The sequence below is a fragment of the Hippoglossus hippoglossus genome, chromosome 15, assembly GCF_009819705.1.
Source record: "Hippoglossus hippoglossus isolate fHipHip1 chromosome 15, fHipHip1.pri, whole genome shotgun sequence".
NCBI lineage: Eukaryota > Metazoa > Chordata > Actinopteri > Pleuronectiformes > Pleuronectidae > Hippoglossus > Hippoglossus hippoglossus.
The window spans coordinates 16,262,340-16,282,595 of NC_047165.1; the positions used below are offsets into that span (position 1 = coordinate 16,262,340).

The 20,256-nt window shown below is 42.1% G+C and overlaps 1 long non-coding RNA gene across 1 annotated transcript in view; it reads left to right on the plus strand.

The window, feature by feature from the left end:
- The first annotated feature begins 595 nt into the window (after window positions 1-595).
- Window positions 596-20,256, plus strand: part of LOC117775667 — an 84,007-nt gene continuing 64,346 nt past the window's right edge. The window contains exons 1-2 of the long non-coding RNA XR_004616299.1: window positions 596-716; window positions 11,758-11,914. This is a non-coding gene — a long non-coding RNA (uncharacterized LOC117775667). The remainder of the gene's footprint in view (window positions 717-11,757; window positions 11,915-20,256) is intronic.

Here is a 20,256-nt window from a genome sequence, read left to right on the forward strand (position 1 = left end):
CTCAGACACCTTTTGTCACTTGTCGCTCACTCATTACGATCTTGTTTAACATTAAAAAACTGAGTTGATGAAATCTGATGCACAGTCGGGGGTTGAAACAGATACACCTCAGAATCAATGCATCACTGTCAACAACCCTGTTAAAGGATAACATGCCAATCACAGGAGCTAGTTTCTTGCAAATATGACTTTTAATTCCTAAAATATTTGTTTTTGATAAAACTTGAGTGTGTGTACTTAATACTGCTACTAATATATACACCAGTTGGAGAGTGTAAAAAAACACCTATTGCACTCATGATTTGATTGCAGACATAATCTAATCTTATGTTAGATATGGTTAGTCCACCAGGGATACATTAGCAGTGTACGTCGTTTCGTGCCGTGCATTTACCAGCAGTGTGCATGGTTTGATTCCTGAAGTAATCTGATTGACAAATTAATACTGAAAATCAGTCACATTCAAATGGCATTTAGATTACATTATTTAAACAAAAGTAATTGAAGAGCTGAACACTGTGATCTATAATTTGATTTAATCTACTTGTCTTGCTCTTGATGTTGAACTTTGTTTTTTGGCACACACAGGTCGGAGGTCAGGCTCAGCTACCACCTGGAGCTGAGGAGGTGTCAGTATCTGGCTGAGGGAATCCTGAGAACTAACGTGGGGGCTTGAACTTGTGTTCACTGTGCTGAACTGCTGTCCCAGATTCACAGTGAGTTAAAAAAAGAGAAAGATGTCTACACATGCATGCGGCCCAATAGGTTACGTTTATTGTTCCAGCTTTAAGCAGTGATGTGTGAGAGTCCCTCTATGTACACACCGTGGCCGTGTATCTGCCAGGCACAGACACACTCCTGGTTTAGAGCACAAAAGCGCGCACAGTGTGCAGTAGTAGTATTAAGTCCTTCTAGTTGATGATTTACCCAAGTGCCATAAATGAGGTACTGTTAATGGCACAGGTTAAATCAGCTGTAAACTTACTTCTGTATGCCGGCTGCTGACAATTTGGTGTCTGCTGCATTGTTCACATTTCCCCCTCTCGGCAAACACAAAGATGTTGTGCGTTTGTAAAAAGGTCAACGCCTGCTCATTGGTCTTGTGGTGCACTTAGTTTGTGGTTGCAGAGCAAATCAGAGAAGGCAAGGTGTTGTTTCAATGTAAATCTTTTTTTTTATTGGCTTTGGCCTATTCCTGTTTTGGAGAGCTTGTCTCTTGGTGGGCGTGCACTAATGGAATAAGCCAAATGTGAATATTGCAGGGAAGTTGAAGTTCGGAATGCGAGTGCATGTCTGAACACAATGCTGTGAGTTTAGGGGATGTTTTGGAGGACAGCATCTGTTATATCAGGGTCGGTGAACATGTTTCTTATTAAGTGTCATTTCAATTTAAGATCCTCGAAAGGCCATTCTAAGTTATCGAACTTGTATGGTTGGTGAGGTGTCTGACGTCAGATGGTAGGGATGATGATGATACTACTTACTGGTTTTACCGGTTTGGATCACTCAGTCTTTAGCAGGTGTGGTTGGAGGAGTCACTTCTGAGAGGAACTGCCCAAACCAGTAGGTTGCTCCAAACAGAGATGCAAACTACTCTCCTCTGGATGTCTTTAGAACTCAAGCAGAATGAGATTGTTGTGCCTAACTCCGAGCTCATCATTACATCAGTTGCCTCCACAAATATGTTCAATACCTTTTGTTTATTTTTCATAAACACAATCCTCTTGCTAAATGCCTGAAGGAATTTTGCAAACTCGCCAGCATTTTCAGATGTCATAGCAACTCTTTTGTTCTGTATAGTAGGAAAATGCACAGTGCACCCTCCCTCCCCTCTCTTGTTGCACTTGCCACAGCTTGCTTGGCTTTGCAAAGACAGCGATTCCTCCCTCGAACCCTGAAAAAGAGATTTCTTGCCGTGTCCTTCAACGTTTTTTTTCAATATCTTGCGCCATATCATTAAACTGCTCAGCTGTAGCTCTTCTGAGACAAACCGACAATTCGGAACAATTGTACTTTGTCCACTTCAATCGGCTCCGCAGAAGCAACCAGGCTCGATCTGAATGAAGTTTCATCATTAACTCTCACCACAAAACGCTCCTGTGCACCTCTGTCTCTTTCCGAATGAGATCTTATTAAAGCTGCCACCCAAACTTCACAGAACAGCATTATTAACTTTATCTAAATTTCACCACAGAGCGTTAACTTTATCTAAGAGTATTTGTCCTTGCAGCTCATCCAGTTTAGCCCCTTGTGTCCAGCTGCAATGACACTGAAGAGCAGACTTTTTTTATCACTGCCAGTGCAGCAAATCCTGTAAACTTGGCACCGTAGGTTTTACGTCAACAAAAAACAAATCTGTTCTTTTTCTCTTGGAAAGCACAAGATTCCGCATCTCCTTTTTTTCTTTTAAATTCCTTTTCTTATCTGTGGTGATATTAACCGATAAATGCACGTTACATTTAGGTTCACCCCGACCGTGACCTGCTTTTGTATTTAATATGAATTGTCTGTTTGACCACATCTGGCTCGATAGCTGTACTTTCCTCACTATATATAGTGTGTACTTACTCTCGGTTTGGCTGATCTGCTGCTCCATGTGCGCATTTGATTAAAGAACTGCAATGTGGGACATTTTACAACCCGTCTGTTATCTTCCGTCTCCGTGTCATTTTAACACAAATCATTCATCACTATAGGTGCGAGACTATCCCTCACAACCATTCACCGTTTGACAGACATCATTTCCTCCTTACCCAGCCCACCAGAATCGGAAATTGTGCTGTCTCTTTGACATGTGTCTAGAGGTCTTAAGTCTTCATTTAAATTGCAAAGCTGGTAGAATCAGGCCTTCTTTGAATGCATTGTGTGATGTTTTGGCTGAAAACACTCGGGCCCTGTGGGATGACACATGTCATCTGACATCACTTCAGAGCTGCCTTCGCTTCACACTAACTGATGAGGGTTGGTGTTGTCTAATAACTCAAAACCCTTGTCAGAGAGGGAGGGGGAGCTCAGGCTGACACTTGCACGAGGGTAACCTAGGAAGGCTGACAGACGAGTGCGGGGAGATCACGTGTGGAGAGAGACAGAGAGAAAACGACGCATCGTGAATGTGGAATAGTCGGCCCGCATCCAACTGTTACCGGGAGAATGATTGAATGGAGGGGAGCATGCCGCAGTCTTAGTTAATTAAAGGTATTCACCGCTCTCACCTCCTCATAGCTCAACTCGGAGTCTTGAATGGAGCTGTCACAGCGGCTCGTGTCCCCCTGCCTTCGCTGCAGGATTACTTTCTGCCAATGGGACCAGATGTAACCTACATGTGCCAGGCTTCATTAGCTAAGTCAGTCTGGATAGCAGCTTCCCATTTATTTTTTTTTGTTAAATCCTCTTTCCAAATGCCTGTTTTCAGGCATATTGCGATTTTGCAATTTGAAGTTCCCAGCACTGAAGTTAAAACCATCCTTCATGAGTTGAACTAAACTTGATCAGTCATTTAAGGAGGATCACAAAATCAGGCTTGTCTCTACAGGGAAATTCTCCATTTTACATTTCGGCAAGCATCTTTCATGTTTTTTTCAACGCGACTGAAGATGGGACTTCATTCCTTTGCTTGAAATGCATCCTGTTTGATATTGATTTATGTTTTAATTTCCGAACAGGATTAATCCCTGTATTTCTCACCTTAGCGTCTCTCCTCTGAATTTGATATCATTAGATGCAGTTTCCCCTTTTAAGATATGAGGGGGAAATTATTTTGAAGTCTCCATGAAAGACATTTCCTACCTTGAATACAGATGAATGGGGAAACGGTGTATGTAGGGAATAAGTTGCCCACAGCTCTCAGTGGGGCATCTCCATCTCCATTGCTTTCATGTGAATGTCATATAAAATGGACTTTCCTTAAATTCACGATGAATACTAATCCATATGTGATCTGCTTGCATGTTTATAGATGATTATTATTGTATGCATTTATGTGCCGCATATTTGATTTCTGTGTTCGGATGTTTATTGAATTTAAAACAAGGTTATGTGTGTTTAGAAAACTCTCAGTAGAGTCCAGAAGGCCCACACCAATTACATGTCTATTATGACTGGCCTACAAGAAGTACAGGTTGTCCCTCCACCTAGTGGCAGTGCTAAGGACAGCACACTTACATGGCCCCATCCCCACTTCCCTCACCCCACCCATGGTTTGCCTTCGCCCAAATATTTGATTAGAAGCAAATATGTGTCCTTCAGGAGACAGACAGGTCCTTATTGACGTGCAGAATTTGCTCACTGTAATACTCGTGCTTATGGGGGAACTCATGTCATGCTGTGCTGAAGCCAGTTGTAATGCAGAGCTATATTTAAACTTCCCCTGGGGTGCCATTAAATCATGTAATTTCTTCGTCAGGCCTGGCTGACCTCATTTTAATAACCACATCAGACAGCTGTAAGAAGAAATGTTAGAAAAGGAATATTGAATTCTGTATCTGCTGCGCCATCTTAAAGTTACATTTTACATTGGAGCCCCTTTTCAAACATTCTGATCCTGTGAGACGTTTACAAACTCTTTATGTGTTGATGTTGGAGTGACAGGTGCATCATAATACGTGTTCTGACATGCGTGTGTAAGTGTTAGGGTGTGTGTGGCTCTGCACAGCGCTCATACCATTTGGATTCGGATGCATAAAATGGCTGAATTGATGTTTTTCTTTTTTTCTTTTTCTTTGCTGGTGATAAGAATACAGAAAGTATTGTCCCTCAGCTAAATAGGATATACAACTTTAATTGTGTTTCACTGTATTAGTTTTGAGGGAAGACGGAACACACTGAAACATCTTTTGTATTAGGGCCTTATAGACCATAAAATTCAATTAAGCTTTAGGTTCCTTTAGCTGATAAGTGAGTTTGAGCACTCGTAACCTTGAGTGGGTGTTCACATCCACATGGGGGTGGAAGATTCCCCTGTTCTCCTCAGACGCGAGCCGAAGACGAGGGGTGGGGAGGAGAGAAAAGACAGACTCAAGACAGATATTTATAGAGAGAGTGGGAGAAAGTGAGATTGTGGCTTGAAAGGTTAAAGTAAGAGGGAGCGGCGGAATGACAGGGAAGAAGAGTGACAGAGTTGTCGTGTGAGACGGGGAGATGGTGGAGAATAAAGATGAAGCGGGAGGAGTCAGAAATAGATGATGTTGCAGACATTACCAGAGGCTGTGTGGACCCTGCCGTAAATTTATGTGTCTCTGTAGGTCGGGTTGGCTCTTTATTGTCTGTGCTGATCCTAATTGTCCTGCAGATATTGTGAATGAGTCACCGCAGGGCTGGAGAAAATATCTTCTTGGGGTATGTCCTGCATTTATATTCCCATTGTTTCCCCCCCCCCCAGACTGCGTCATAACCTTCCCAGTCTATCTGCTTTACAGTGCTGATGCTAATAACAGATTATTAATACCATGGCAGAATCTGAAATATTTATATACTGCAGAACTAATAAAGGTATCTGAGTTTATTAGCATCACCAGTTCAAGTGAAATGGGCTTTTTCTGAAGCATTATTAATGTTGAATATCTCATACATAAGTCAGAGTGTGAAGTCTTAATATTCCCATCGGGGTAGAATTATTGTCACTAAGCAGACAGCTAAACCACTAAATCACCTCCTCTGCAGTCAAATTTAACCAAATCGGTAGCTCGCTCTTTCTGCTTTGACAACTGAGGGAACCTTTTGTTCCAGGCACCCGGGAATCTATTGGCCTTATGACATCACATCTCTGCAAGGCTATGGGTCCCAGTGAGCGCCCCCAGCTGTAATTACTATCTCCTATCTACTGGGATTGTCCCCACCAGGCCCACTGAGACGCTGCACTAAATCTCCTTGATGTTGTCAGTCGGCCATCCAGGGAGGTGGCTGGGCAGCCAGGAAAAGGCAGGGCCTCCTGGAAGCTAGCTCCTCTCCAGGGTGTTTGATATATGGACCGACATGGGGTGATTTTAACGGATGGTCTTTGCCTCCCACACCGGGGGCCTTCTGAAGTCATTGTCACGCAGGGCGAACGTGTCTGGGGGAGAATAGATGGGAGTTTGCCGTGTTCACGATAGGGTGGAGAAAATGTTGGCTTTCTGGACACACGGCTGACGAGGCACGCGGAGCTTCTAGACTCAGGGATGTCATGAAAAGGAGTAAACGAGGATATGTGGAGGGAGTTGTTGGTCACAGCTCGGATGAGGTGAGTGCAGGTGCTGTATGTATATTATTATAAGTTTGATCCATGTTTGTTATGCCATGAAGATGTTGTCGGTATAGCTCCAACACCTGTAGTTGCACATTGCAAATTGATGATTTAATAATATCTCCAAGCACACAAAATACTTTCTCTCACATTTTCTTTTTTCAAGTTTGAACGTGTTAATAAGCAGCACCTCTCGCCAAGATAATTCATCCCCCAGACAGGTGTGGCGTAGAAGATGCTGATTATACAGGGTGATTATTGCACAGGTGGCCTGGCTGGTGGTCACAATAAAAGCCACAACAAGATGTCAACATTTTTCGAACGTCAGATGCCACAGATGCCGTGAGCCGTGCGGGGCGTGCGTCCGCATGCTGATTGCAGGAAGGTCACAGAAGCAGTGTCGCACAGTCGAATGTCCATTATTCAACCGTCGGTCGTCTGAGCAGGCGTTTCCAAGAGTTAGGCGCACTGTGAACCACGCCGCATGCCAACCGGCCGCGTGGCATCACCCCAGCACAAGACACCAGAAGTCGTGAAATTTTGACCATATTTTAATGTATATAACAATCCATGATCGATGGGTACGTGGATGGTTGTTCCTGCGTTCCAGACAACTACCTACTTGAAAAAATGCAAACGCTACTCAAAGTCCAAGTTCCGAATTGTGAACTATCTACCCCGACTTCACAGAGAAGCAGTTGTTCTGACGTCACACAACAATGGCGGCACTCATGGAGAAGATGATACGGTTGCGCCCGTCTACCCTCTGTTGGACTCTCGTTTCCTCATTCGTGAGATTGAGTGACTGTGCGTGTGTTTCTCTCCCAGTTATGTATTGGAATGGTGTTTCCCAAGTATAAAAGTGCTGTAACAATGCATAATGGTGTCTCTTGCCTCATGCATCCTTTTCCCTCCTCTGCTTTGTTTAAGTATGAGCGGAGGCTGCAGACTGGTCACAGTTGAATTCTCTCATCATGAGCTACATAACATCTTCTTCTCACGGTCAGACATGTTTATGTTTGACATCGTGCCATCACCGTGCATTGGAGCGCTTGGAAGTCGGAACTCAGAAATTTCAAAGTCGGAATATCCGGCATGCAGGTTTATCTGTAACGCGGCATTAATTAGTTGTTTACAGTTCATTAACAAATCTAGTTGATGTAGTGATGTAGAAGGCTGACTGACTGACTGAGCGCATAGTTGAATTTTAGTAACAAACATTTCAGTTCATTGGATGTCTCGGGCTTTCTTTTGAAAAGGTCTTTTTTTTTTTTTTACAGGACAATGACTGAGATTTAAACCATCTCAGGCTGAGAAGGGCTGATGATGACAGGTGCTGCTTTCCTGAGTGGCTTTTAAGTGTTTTATTTTAGTTATTGTCCAAAAATAGTTGAAAACATCTCAAATCAACCCGTGGCTTTTGAAACTAAGATGAAATAATCAGACATTTATCAGCGGAACAGGTTTGAAGATTGTTGTTAATTGCGCAACATGCCACCATTGTGGATTCGAAGAAGTTAATTAAAACGTGACAATAAGTGACCATGAACATAGCATGCAAAAACATGAAACCATGATAAATCATACCCAGTGAGATCCATTATGTATAATCATCCACCGCCATGCATATCGGCGTGTCAGCCCACAAGAAAAGTGGGACCAGTAGTGCTTTGAGCTGGTCTGCCATGCTGTCAAATTGGCATTAACGACTTAAAGTGAAAGAGAAATAAAAAAGAACAAGAGAGACAGATCGCTGAAGGGGGCTTTTTTTTCTTCCTTGAAAGCCCCGCTCAGTCGAGCACAGTCGTTATGAGATTATCAATCCACATTACGACACACTGCTGTTCCATTCATTACAGCTTGCTGCCAGTCCTCACATGGGAATATCACAGTTACTGTATTTAAAATTCACATTCAATATTTGTTATTCTTCCAGGTTCCACTGGAGAGGAATGCTAATAAGCTTTATAAGCCATGCAGGGCTTTAACTCCTTGTCCACTGCACTGCAGGTTTTATCCCGGCTTGTGTGAGTCAATGCTTGCGTGGGAGCTCGAGTCTCAGGCCTCTGATTTTTCCGAAAGCTGGGTGTAAATGCAACTAGTCGTGCAAGGTTGGGGCGCAAGGCTTTAAACAAATAATTATTCCAATTTTACAAAATGCGCGGAAGAGGCTGGAGCAGGATGGCTCTGTTATTAGAACCACTATCAGCAGCAGGAGTTCTGGTGGGCTTCAATAGATCGGAACAGTGACAGCCCACTTTTAGAAAGGCTCTGGTTCCGCAAGTATAATTTCTCATTCATTTCTCATTGATGTTTCAGATAATCCTTGTAAAGAGAGTTTTCAGTCTGGAACCAGGCCCACAAGCTACGAGATGAATCGTAACCATAAAACATTTGCAGCAAAAAATTTATTGGAAAAGAGAAAAAAGTCAAAGATACAAGACTCTGTACATAATTATTTGTGAGTAAAGGATCTACACATCCCATAAACCATTGCGAATGACCCCTTTCCAACGACTTCCAGAGGTTTCGTTGTTGAATTTAACCTTGTTGTAAATAAAATGTTGAAACGTTTGTAGTATTTCATTGTGGTAAACATTTCCATGGTAACAGTGACCTCCACCAATCAGAGACATTGCTACTTTACCTAAGGATTGTGGGTAGTACCTCGACTTGGTATAAAACGTAGTAGATATCATATGAACTTGTGGCTTCTACAGTTATAACGTTGTTATTTGCTGTAACATCGTAGTTGTGGTAAGTGTAAAATAGTTCCAATATGGTGGCTGATGTTGAGCTCTATAAAGGCCAGTCAGCTCTTCTCGTGTCCTCCTAAAAGCAACAGATAGTCTATTTGACCTATTAGACCACAGACATGACGTTCTCTGTGGTCTTTGAGGTTTACTGTTCACTTTCCTCAATGTACTTTCTGTTTGGAAGAGTCCCAGAGAAGAATGGGTCAATACAGGAAACTCCCAAAGCAAGGAAATTAGTTAATGGTTTACTTTAAGACTTTGAAAGAAAGGATCAATAAAACACATGGATGTATTCAATACAGTATTTCTCCAATGTCTGTCGTGCCCTTTAAAAAAAACTAATAGGAGATGGGCCTGATGTTTACCTATTTGAATCAATTAAAACAGTATTCTGTGAAGCCGTGAATGAAAATCTCTCACAATTGATATTTTTCTCTTGCCTCTGATTTGGTGCTAAAAGCTGGAGTGCTAAAACCACACATATTGATTGGGTAGTGGCGCATTTTGTGCTCAGATCTGAGAAATGACTGCTCATGTTACATCACCAGGGGCATCTGGTTAAACTTATTTATATTCCTTGCACTGATATCGAGCAGGAAACAATGCGAATTTAAATGAGCACCAATTCAGAATTTTCCTACTTTTTCAATGGTCAGGGAAGACTAAATTAGGGATTGTCTGATACATTTATCTGATATCATCACTGATACCAATTATTAGTAATCAATTAGACTGTTAACTGTTGAATCAAACCAGTATGTACGTGCTGTAAAAGTGAGATCAATTGATGTCAAAATTAAGAATAACACAAACTCTACTGTTTTATAAAGTCTTTGGACACCTGCTATTGTGTCCAGGTGATTCTGTTATTTTATTTACCCCATTTATATCATTGAAGGTCGGCTTAATCACAAAGGCAATGCAGTTCAACATAAAAGTTTACCACTGTAACCTTACCGGAGGATGTGTTGCAAGATTGTTTTACTACATTTAATTAGTTTTAGCTGGATGTACTCAGGACTATATAAAAAGATGGATGACCTAACAGCTTCCCTGAAAGTGAAGCCAAAACGGCTGGCTGCAGTATTGGTCATAAACCCCACGTCCTTCATGTTGATGTATGAGACATGGGCAAAATAAGTACACAACAAATAAACTTTACCCCAATGATGTTTCTATAAATTTAGGTAGCTGCTGTCTCACTGGTGAATTCGCAAATGAGTCCCAATCAGTCGGGTTAGGGTTAGCGAGACCTCTATACTGGGGCTCCAGATCATCAACTGCACAGACTGGCTCCAAATGACATCGCCTGCCCTAGATGGCAGCACTTTTATCTGGGAAATCACAGCTTCATTTTTGTATAGTGGGAGGAAGTGGAGCTGCATCGTCCATCTTCATATAGTCATTGCGATGAACCTATTAATGAATTACCACCTAGAGTATATATTTGTAATTATGAGCAAAGGCTGCAGAGTATCTCTCTGGAATGTATTGGTTGACTTATTGACAGATCTCCCCTGGGAATGACCATGGGCTTTGAAATAACAATAAATATATGGTAATCTACAAATATCTATGGATTTAATAGTTTCATCAGATATGAATGGTATCATGTGTTTTTTGTACCTCTCTTCTTCCCCATTTAAAAACATACTCTTAGTTCATTTTATCTGACTTACTTTGTTATTTTATTTTTTTACTTCTACTGGACTGATATATCAGTTGAGTAACAGTAGTGAGTGAGGATTCACATCCTGAGGCGCTGCAGTGAGCGTATTGTCTCATTTCCTGTTGCTGGTGTTTTCTGTGTGACATGCTGCTCTAACTGTGCCGTTAATTAACCTTCTTTTTTCATTACAGCAGCTAATTACCTGCTGTCATTTAAACTCAGACTACCACCTATAGAAGCACTTATAGCCCGCTCCTTCTTTTAGCAACTTTCTTGATGATCTCACAGACGGATAAAAGCAAGGGTTCCAATAATCCTAAAAATGCTTAATATCGACTTGCCAGACCGATACTTGGTCAACCTGTTGGCTGAATTGATTTCGTAATAACAATTGTTAACAACCGATTGAATGGCAATATTTCCAGTATTGATAAGTGCTGATTGCATTCTTGCATGAGCTGGATTTTACACTCTTGATTTCTCTGCCCTGCCTTTCAGTCTGCAGTGAAGAAAAGAGGACAGAGACATTGAGACTGATGGCGGCTGGCTGTGACACGGGTGGCAACAGGCCTGTCTGTCTGAGTCTGGAGGCAAAGGGGGAGGGGGAAAAGAAGGAGAGGTGAGTGACTGACGGGCATGTGTCAACCCTAATCCTATAGTAAATGTTGAGGGGGGGGTGGGGACATGCGTGGCTCGCTAATTAGGGCGAGATGTAAAAGTTCATGTCAGTCATCATCATCATCTTCACTAATGTGTTTGGAGGCAAAAGGCAGCTGAAGCATAGAGCTGAGTGATTAGTCAAGAGTCGGGGGAAAGGATGCATTTCCACCCAAAAATGTTTTTTGGGTGTAGCTCGTACTGATGGTACCACGCTGTGCCGCTGAACACAAAGCTGTCGGCTTTAATTACTCAACATCTGTACATTTATTCATAGCACAACCCTGTGAGACCGGATCCTTGGATTGATATGTTTTTCTTCTTTTTCCATCAGTGCACCATTCCGGTAATAATTACAATGTCATGGATTGTCATGATGGTCATAATAAAGTACAGATCTTGGCCTTCCGGCATCTACAGTTTCTCTCTGACCTTGAGTTGTTCCCTTCTTTCAGAACCCTTCATGTGACGTCCTGAGGGAAATAACGCTGAAGAGGGGGGGAGCAGGAAGCCTGCATCTGGAATTGACTGTGAAATTAATGGGACACACCCGTAATCCCCGCGCTGCTTAGCCAATGTGAAGAGCAGATAGTGACAGCGATAACAAAGCAGGTAATGAAGTAGTTGGTGCTCTTTCTTGCAATCCTCCCTGACAGTGGAATAACTAACACAGTAGCTGTGGTTGATAATTGCAGTTTGTTGACACAATGATTTAATTTAACATAATGAATTATACTCTTTTCCAATATAAATTAAACATTTCTTTGTATAATTAAGCTTAATTTACCATATAATTAGATTCATTCTACCAAAATGTCCCATCTCTTTTAATGACTGTTCACTACTGGCAGTTGGTATTTCCTGCTCTTGAATCTAACGATCCGAACAAAACCAGCCCGTTATAGGGTCTAATTTAAATGGCTTTTAAGACCGTTTAGAGATCTCATTTCCATAACCTTCTAACTGGGAAAACAACATCAATTATAGGACTGGTTTTAGCATGAAGTGACACCCCTGACACCCCCCGTCATGAAGCAGGTGGGTAATTGGCCCTGAGCTGTACAGTAGAACTCTGTGGGACTGTCCTTGTCTCGTGATGGGGACGCTGGCCGCTCAGCGGGGCTCGCTGCCCCCGGTGCCAGATGTAACATTTTCATAATTAACCGAGTGAGATGAGCGGGGTCAGAGAGACAGTGCTGTAACAAGCTCTGCAGCAGCCTCGCTCGTACACTTACAGCAAATGTGTCTCTCCTCTCCTGCCTGTTTGCTCTAGCTCTGATTCCATCATGTGTCCAGTGTGTAGATGATGTTTGTATTTGTTGTTATTTGTGAGCGAGACAGAGAGTTTTTTATTGCTGAGACGGAAAGTGGACTCCAGAGGCCTCCCTGGTGTTAATTGAGGTGTAATGTGATTTGTTTTGCTGGTCCTTCTCGCAGCCCTCTCCAGTCCATTGAATCAGGTCCCCTGCGATTACTCTCTAATGGCCTCAGTTACGTCTGTGTGCTTTAAACAACCCACAACTGCAGAAGATAAAATTATAAGGTTAATGCTGCAATGACACTATGCAAAGTGAATCTGTCCACAGCACCACTGCAGTGTACTTAGACAACTGTCTGTAAACACAAGAACCCTGTTCAGGGCAGATGCAAAGACAAAGGGCCGATGCTGCTGCAATAACAACATTTGCTTCTTGTGCATGTCCATACTTTTTTGTTTTGCTTATGTAATAATTTGATCCACTGAGTGTTGCAGGTGAAGTTGTGTAAGTAAAGAACCAATCAACAAACGGCTTGTGAGAAGTTCACACTGAAACCTTTCCTGAAGGACATACACTGAGAGTTCTCTGTTAAAGTTCATTAAATGCCTGTGGTCATAACTCACTGTCATGCGCTGAGCTGTTGCAAGAGTTTGGTGATATTGTCGAATAAAGTAATTTTTTAGCCTTAAGGTACTTTAGAGTTAGAATAGAAAAAGTCAGCCTGCATGTCTGTGTCCGAATGTAATGAGAGTTACTCAAAGTAAATCACAGATGTTATTGTGATCTCTTAAATACAACAATGTTTTCAACCAATCATACCTGCTATCTGTCCTCAACAAGACCTGTTTTGATAGTGAAGCTAAAACCATATTTTAAGACTTTTGATTTCCATAAATCATTTTTTTTTTTACCAACATTTTCCCCATCCTTCCTGGGGCTTGAGCTTGTTAAACTGCCCTAACTTTAACCACTGGTGTGATCCCTCGATCATAACTGAACCAAAAATACACGACTCAGACTGTTGGAGGACAATTATGATAAGTTTAATGTGTCATTTTTACCAAACCCTAATTCTTGGGATTTACATGTGTTTAAGGTGTAAAACGAAAACTTCTTTGTTACATTAGGAGATGAATGAGAGCTCAACAGGCTGGCAGTGGTGGCTGCAGGTTGGGGTGTCATGGTTCCATGCGGCTGTGTCGCAATACAAGAGTGTGGAAGTTTGTATCGAAGTTTTAGTCGTGACCTTGTGCTCAGTGCATCATGTGAGCTTCCCCAGCCGTCCTATAGCAGCATAGGTTCAGGGCCCTAATTATAAGCTTTATGGAAGAGGAGAGTTGTTTTAAGCCTGACCTTTAATGTATAAAGGGTGTCTGCCTCCTGAACCCAAACTGGGAGCTGGATACACAGAGAGGAGCTTGGTAGATGACGGCTCTGCCTCTCTCCTTACTTTTGGAGATTCTAGGAACCACCAACCTGCACTTTGAGAGCATTCAGATGGGCTAATACGGAGCCATGAGCTCTTTACGATAGAACGGAACTTGGTTATTAAGGGCTTTGTGGAAGGAGACTGTTTTTTAATTCTGCTCAGGATTTTACAGGAGCCAATGCAGAGACGCCAATACGGGAGAAATATGATATCTTTAGTTACTGCCATTACTTGCCCTGTAGCATTTGGCTTTGTATCATGTGCCTCATATTCAATAGCAACAACATGCAACAATGGGATTTTCTTTTTCCATCACGAAAGGAGCAGGCTACCAGGTGCACGTCTGTAGGGAATGAATTTATTTATTATAGGCAGGCGTGTTTATGCGCTGAGCTATACCTGACTAAACCGATTATACTTGAGTGACCTTTCTGCATTGGTGCCACTGCACTGCATTTCATGAATGTTTAATGGGAAAGGCAGGCTGTTTTTTTGGGGGCCTGCCAAGCTATGTTTGCTGCCTGACAGAAACATGCTAACTCCAAGGCAGAGTGGAGGTTAAAAACAGGGGCTGCTACAACCAGAGGACACCAGACACAACCTGTGACGAGTAAACACCCCTTAGACCCGCAGAAAGCACGCAAGTGTCAGATGTGGGCGGTATGCAATTATGCAGGCACACACACGCACGCACAAAGCCCCACTCTCACTTTGTCTCCCTCTCACATGCACATTTTCCTCTCACATGTTATCTATTGAAATGGGATCTGTGGCCTTGTTCAGCTTTTAGAGGCGTTGCGACCCATGAATTAATGCCATCAGATATCACTGAAGAACACCACCTAGATAACAGGCTTGATAACTGGAATGACAAATAACAAGCTCAGACAGAGAGAGACAGGGAGGGACATTGTATTGAGAACAGGAACAACAGGATGTTCTGCTGGGGAGGTGCCATCGCAACAATGTGTTCTCCACAGCCCAGTGGTTCTCATCCTTTCAGTCACAACCCTCCAGTATAATCAGGCTGGTTTTCTCCTGTACAGACTAAATGAGTCCGTAGGAACATGTTGCATTCTCTTATTTCTTTTTTTAAATCTTCTTCCCTTGAACCGCCAGGCACCTGGTGCACGGCAACAACTTCTTCTTTAACCTGACTCTAGACCTTCTGATTCTGGCTTAGGGTCTGACTTTGACTCTAACAAAAATACTCAATAACATCCATCTAAAAGCAGATCTTCTCACCAGTACAGAAAATGTTATCCTAAAATAACAAATCTCAGTCTAAAATATTTAATTTTGTTCTGAATATTATATATTTTTTTCCACAACCATCCGACGACCCCCAGGAGTTATCTTGCAAACCCGTGTGGGTTGAGAATTACTTGTTGAGCCCATAGTCTGAATCCACTACCACAATCATTTGTACGCTACTCATAAAACACCTTGAAATAAATAGAATGGAAGACAGAAGCAAGAAGTAGTTTGTAGTGAAAGATAGGAAAGATAATTGGGTTTGAGAACGAACTGAGATTCAAATGAAATAGTGAGACATTTTTTTTTATTTAAATAAAACACATCCAACGGTTTGCTGATGCCTTGTTTGACTATAAATGAACAAACAACAGACCTTTACTCTCTGCTTGCCAGATAAACACAATCAGCTCCTCATATCTGTCGGACAGCGTCCCACTCTTCCAGCTTTACGATGGAGACAGCACAAAGGGAATACCAGTCAAGTGTGTCATGAGGTGTCAATATGTGTGAGAGAGAGAGACTTAAACTGCCTTCAACGCCATGGAAGTGTGGGGAAACTTTTACTCCACTGAAGTCCTACATTTAACTGCCGGGGTGGCATGACAAGATGAAACCTTCGGCTCTGAGCTGAAAATCTGAGGGAAAGAACGAGCTGATGAGTCGGCTGCACAGTGGATGGCATGTGAATAAGATTTTATATATTCATATTCTGTAGAACTCCTGCGTACTCCCTCAGTGGTCACTCAAGTTTGCAACTTAAACACAATATCTGTCAAACTGTAGGAAGTGAAACAACAATAAGAGGAAAAGATTCTGGAGGTCAGATGCAATGTCTTATGTTTTTTATATTATGATGAGTGGCAGTTATTTTTCAAACTGCACAAAACATTGGAGTTGCAGAACATGTAAGACCCTAAAGTAGGACTTGGCATAGCAAAACAACAAAAGTCCGATATATATCAATATCTTGCTGAGAAAGTAAAACTGAAACGAAATAATAAGGGGACATTTATCATCCTAATTATGAATATCTACTGCTCTCAAAATTTTTATCTTGATATATTTTTCGGCCATGTCGCCCAGCTCTACCCTAAACTATCTCTACTACTGAAAGACTCAAACCTCATCTCGAGGCCGCATCAGCTCCCCTAAGTCCCATTACTTCTTAGGTGACAGAAGCAGTGAAGAGGGAAATAGATGATAGAGCCCCTTCTGTCTGGACTGGGGGGGGGGTGTGATGCAGAGAGTGGCTCTCATTGATAATGCATCAGAAAAAGAAATCCATCAGGAGCACATTTATGCATGAAAGTGCCCGTGGCCTCTCGTTCCAAACATGTGGCCACAGGCTAAGTGGGGACGGTCCTCTCCGGGTCGTCACCTTGTACAGTAGCTGCGGGTCTCAGGGACGCAGCAGCTTCCCCCGGACATCCGTCGAAATATTCATGAGACGTCTTTTACAACAATGGTAGATTTAATATTGTTTGGTTGTGGCGGCCTCCGCACGTTTGTCTTCCTCACTTCACTCCACGCCCCTCCACACCGCATCATCATATCTGCTCGCCCATAGATAGAGGTTTCAGGTGAAAAAACAAACCAGTGCGGAGTGATTACTGAATTGCGCTCCTGCAGAGGAAGGAATGGCATTTCTCTCTTTGTTGTGCATCTGACCTTTGAAAATATCACGATTAAATCTTTAATTATTTATGAAGGCCATAGTGGTGGTGATGGGAGAAGAGAGGGGGGGGGGGGGGGGGGGGGGGGGGGGGGGGGGGGGGGGGGGTGTTACCACATGCGAGGGGGCGTTTCTTATTTTAAGAGAAAAGGCTTGACTTTTTTAGCTGTAAAGGCGCAGAGGCACCGAAATGTTTGTATCTGTCCTTTCAAATGTTATGATACAGATTTTAATTCAACCTCTTAACATTGGACATCCGCAGGGACAACCTTCCAAACATGTGTTGCAACACTGTGTAGTGAGCTTCAAAACAGCAACCCTCAGATCGTCCCAGCTCCTCACATCACCTAATCTTAGGCAGTAAATGTTTCTGACACATTCATTTCCAAATAATCAAATAATCATGATGCAAAAAAAAAAAAAAAGCTAAACAAACAACAGAGGAAATAACTAAGCCATATGGGGGAAAAAAAGGTATTTCCCGGGAGAATGGTTTAACCAGTGTTTGATATGCAAATTCCCCTTTTCATGGGAACCCCCACTAAATGTCAGGCAGAGACACTGGGGAGTGGCTGAACATTTCAATTAGAAAGCGGTAACATGCATCATTCCAAACAACCCATGAAATGAAAGGCATCATTTAGATTGATCTACAGCATCTGTGAGAATAAATCAGAGCCGCAACCTAATAATGCAACACTCCAGGGTGTGTCTGCAAATTGCAGATTGGGGTTCAGAACGGTATCTGCATAATGATGTTCCAGCTGATGAAGTTGGTGATCAGTATTTGGGGAAGCGGCTGCTGTGGCTGTGAAGTTAAATTCTCAGATGGTTCTGTTAGGAGAAGAATAAGTGTTTGGCTGTACCTCTCTGTGTTGGCTGAATTATGCTTAGAGTTTGTTTGTCTTTGGATCAGACTGTGGTTAAAGGCAGTAAAATGATTTGTTTGCACCCCCGATTAACCTTCTGTCGTGTTTGTGGCAGTTATGCGTTTTGAGGGAGTTTGCAAATACAACCCTTGTTAGACTTGTTCTGTATATATTTATATATATATATATAACACGCTTCAAGTTGGCTCTGGGTGATTTTCAGTATTTGTAATTGTGCATTTTCCAAACATAAGAAGTTACTGTTGTCTGAGAATATCCACAACAGCTTGTGCACAAAGTCTTCTCTTAATTAGTCAATATACTTATTGTTCTGATTTGGACTCATAACAAAATGAACCACTGACTTCTTTGTCTTTGTTTTGAGAACAATACAAAAAATCTTCCTGCAAGTTCTTCCGAGCAGAACCAACTTCCCTTATCCAGAACATTTTGTTTCAAAGTCAACTCATAACTTTTATTTTCTCCACTGACAGCACCGTCAGTAATATATTTTAGCACAGAGCTCTCACACGATTTGATGGGTGAAGGCGTTTCATATCAGTGAAGTTTTAGTTAGATGGTTTCTATTTTCACCAATGGACACAAGATATTATCTCACAGGATAAATAACACACCAACCTCTAGTCTACACGTTTATGCTCTTTGTGTCATGCATGTGTCATATAACAGTGTTTGGATTAGGGTTAGCTGTAAAATCCTGAAACATGAAATAACGTGAAAAGAAAAAGAATCATTGTGAAAACATGTGAAAAAATATGACCTTTGATACCAGGCTGCCTTAAAGGACAGATCTTTTTTAGTCCTTACTGTCCTTATAGCTGGAGGAATTTCTTATAAAATCATGCAGTTGGACATAAAAGTGCTCACTTTAATTAAAGGTTGACATTTTTTTTGCTAGCTCCAGGATTACCAACCCTAGCTTTAAACAGAATGTGAATTCATTTGCTCAGTATGACTAATGCACTTGGCTTCACCTTGGTGGCGTCAGTGCAGGAGCAATAACCCACAAAGTCTAATAACAAACATGTATTTTCAAGAGCACACGTAAACCTCAAGAGGACAGTTCAGCACAATGTAACACGGTTGATGCCGTCAGACAGGTTTAGCTCAGTTGCACAGCTCAGATTGCAAGTATTAAGCTTACACTGTATGACAGTATCAAGGGGTTATATTAATAACTCCCACTGAGAATGACCTAATTAACTGACCAAGGAGGGGTTGAGATGTTTGATGGCCACAGCATGAGGGGTCGTACCACCACCTCCGATTGCACAGTTTGCCTCTTTATAGATGAAACACCCATGTGGATAGACTTGTCTGATGCATTTAAGTTTATTAATGAAGAAAGTAAGAGTTCTCCGCCTCCACGTAGAATATTTTATATTTCTTTGCAGTACTGCGAGGACGACGAAGACTGCTTGCTAACACAATAGATGCTCTTGTTTCCTTTTGGCTGTTCTGTTCAGTGTGATGTCCAGTTGCTCCCCTTGACTGGGAACATTTTGATCAGATTTTTGCTTGGTCACAATGTCCTGTCACACAGCGTGACCACCAGCAGTTCTGCTCCGACTGGAATCTGGGACAGTCTTTTTTTTTTTGCTTGTTACGCCGCTCAACATATTCTCCAGCATCTAAGGCGGACGCAAATGTAAGATGTTGAAGATTAAAAGAATTACTTGGAATTTAAAAAAAGACTGCATTTAAGGCTTTTGGATGACCCAGTTTCCAGGCATCCATCCAATGGCTCAGATGCTGTGGAGGCTTCCGAATGTTGTATTTGTGAATTCTCAATGCACCATGTACGTATTTGTGTTCGTGCACAAGTGTATTTATGTTGCCTGCACATGCATGCAAACACTTTTTGGGGGTTTTTGCTTGTATGCAGGTTTTTTCCTTTTTTTTTTTGCTGGAGTTGGCTGGTACACATTCTCAGATCTCATCAAAAAACAGTGACCTAGATATAATTAACCCCCTCAAACTCACAGAAAACAGTATTTAACAGAAGCACGGCGCCTGTTCTGTATCCCAGCACTGAGGGGTTTATTTGTACAGAGGGAGATATCGGACTCCCCTCGGTATGTCAACACACAAGTCAGGTGCTCAGAGGTGATGGAAGGAGTAAGCCTGTCTCAAGGCAGTCTCGTGTCTGACAGATACTTAACGCAAAACACAGGAATCGCTTATTGAAGAGCAGAGAAACAATTAATGCCCTGAACCGTAGCTTTTGCATCTGCAGCACAAAGGTGCTTGAGAGGGATTCAGATTTAATTTCTACTTGCTGAACCATTGTAAGAAATCATAAGGAGTGATTTTCCATTGGCTAAACAGCTTCATTCATCTCCTTCGAGCGAAATGAACACGCACATCACATGCTGCTTCTAAGAATCTTCAGCAACGCGTGAGAACCTGATTACACTTTGCCTTTAATATGATAATCTGATTTGATT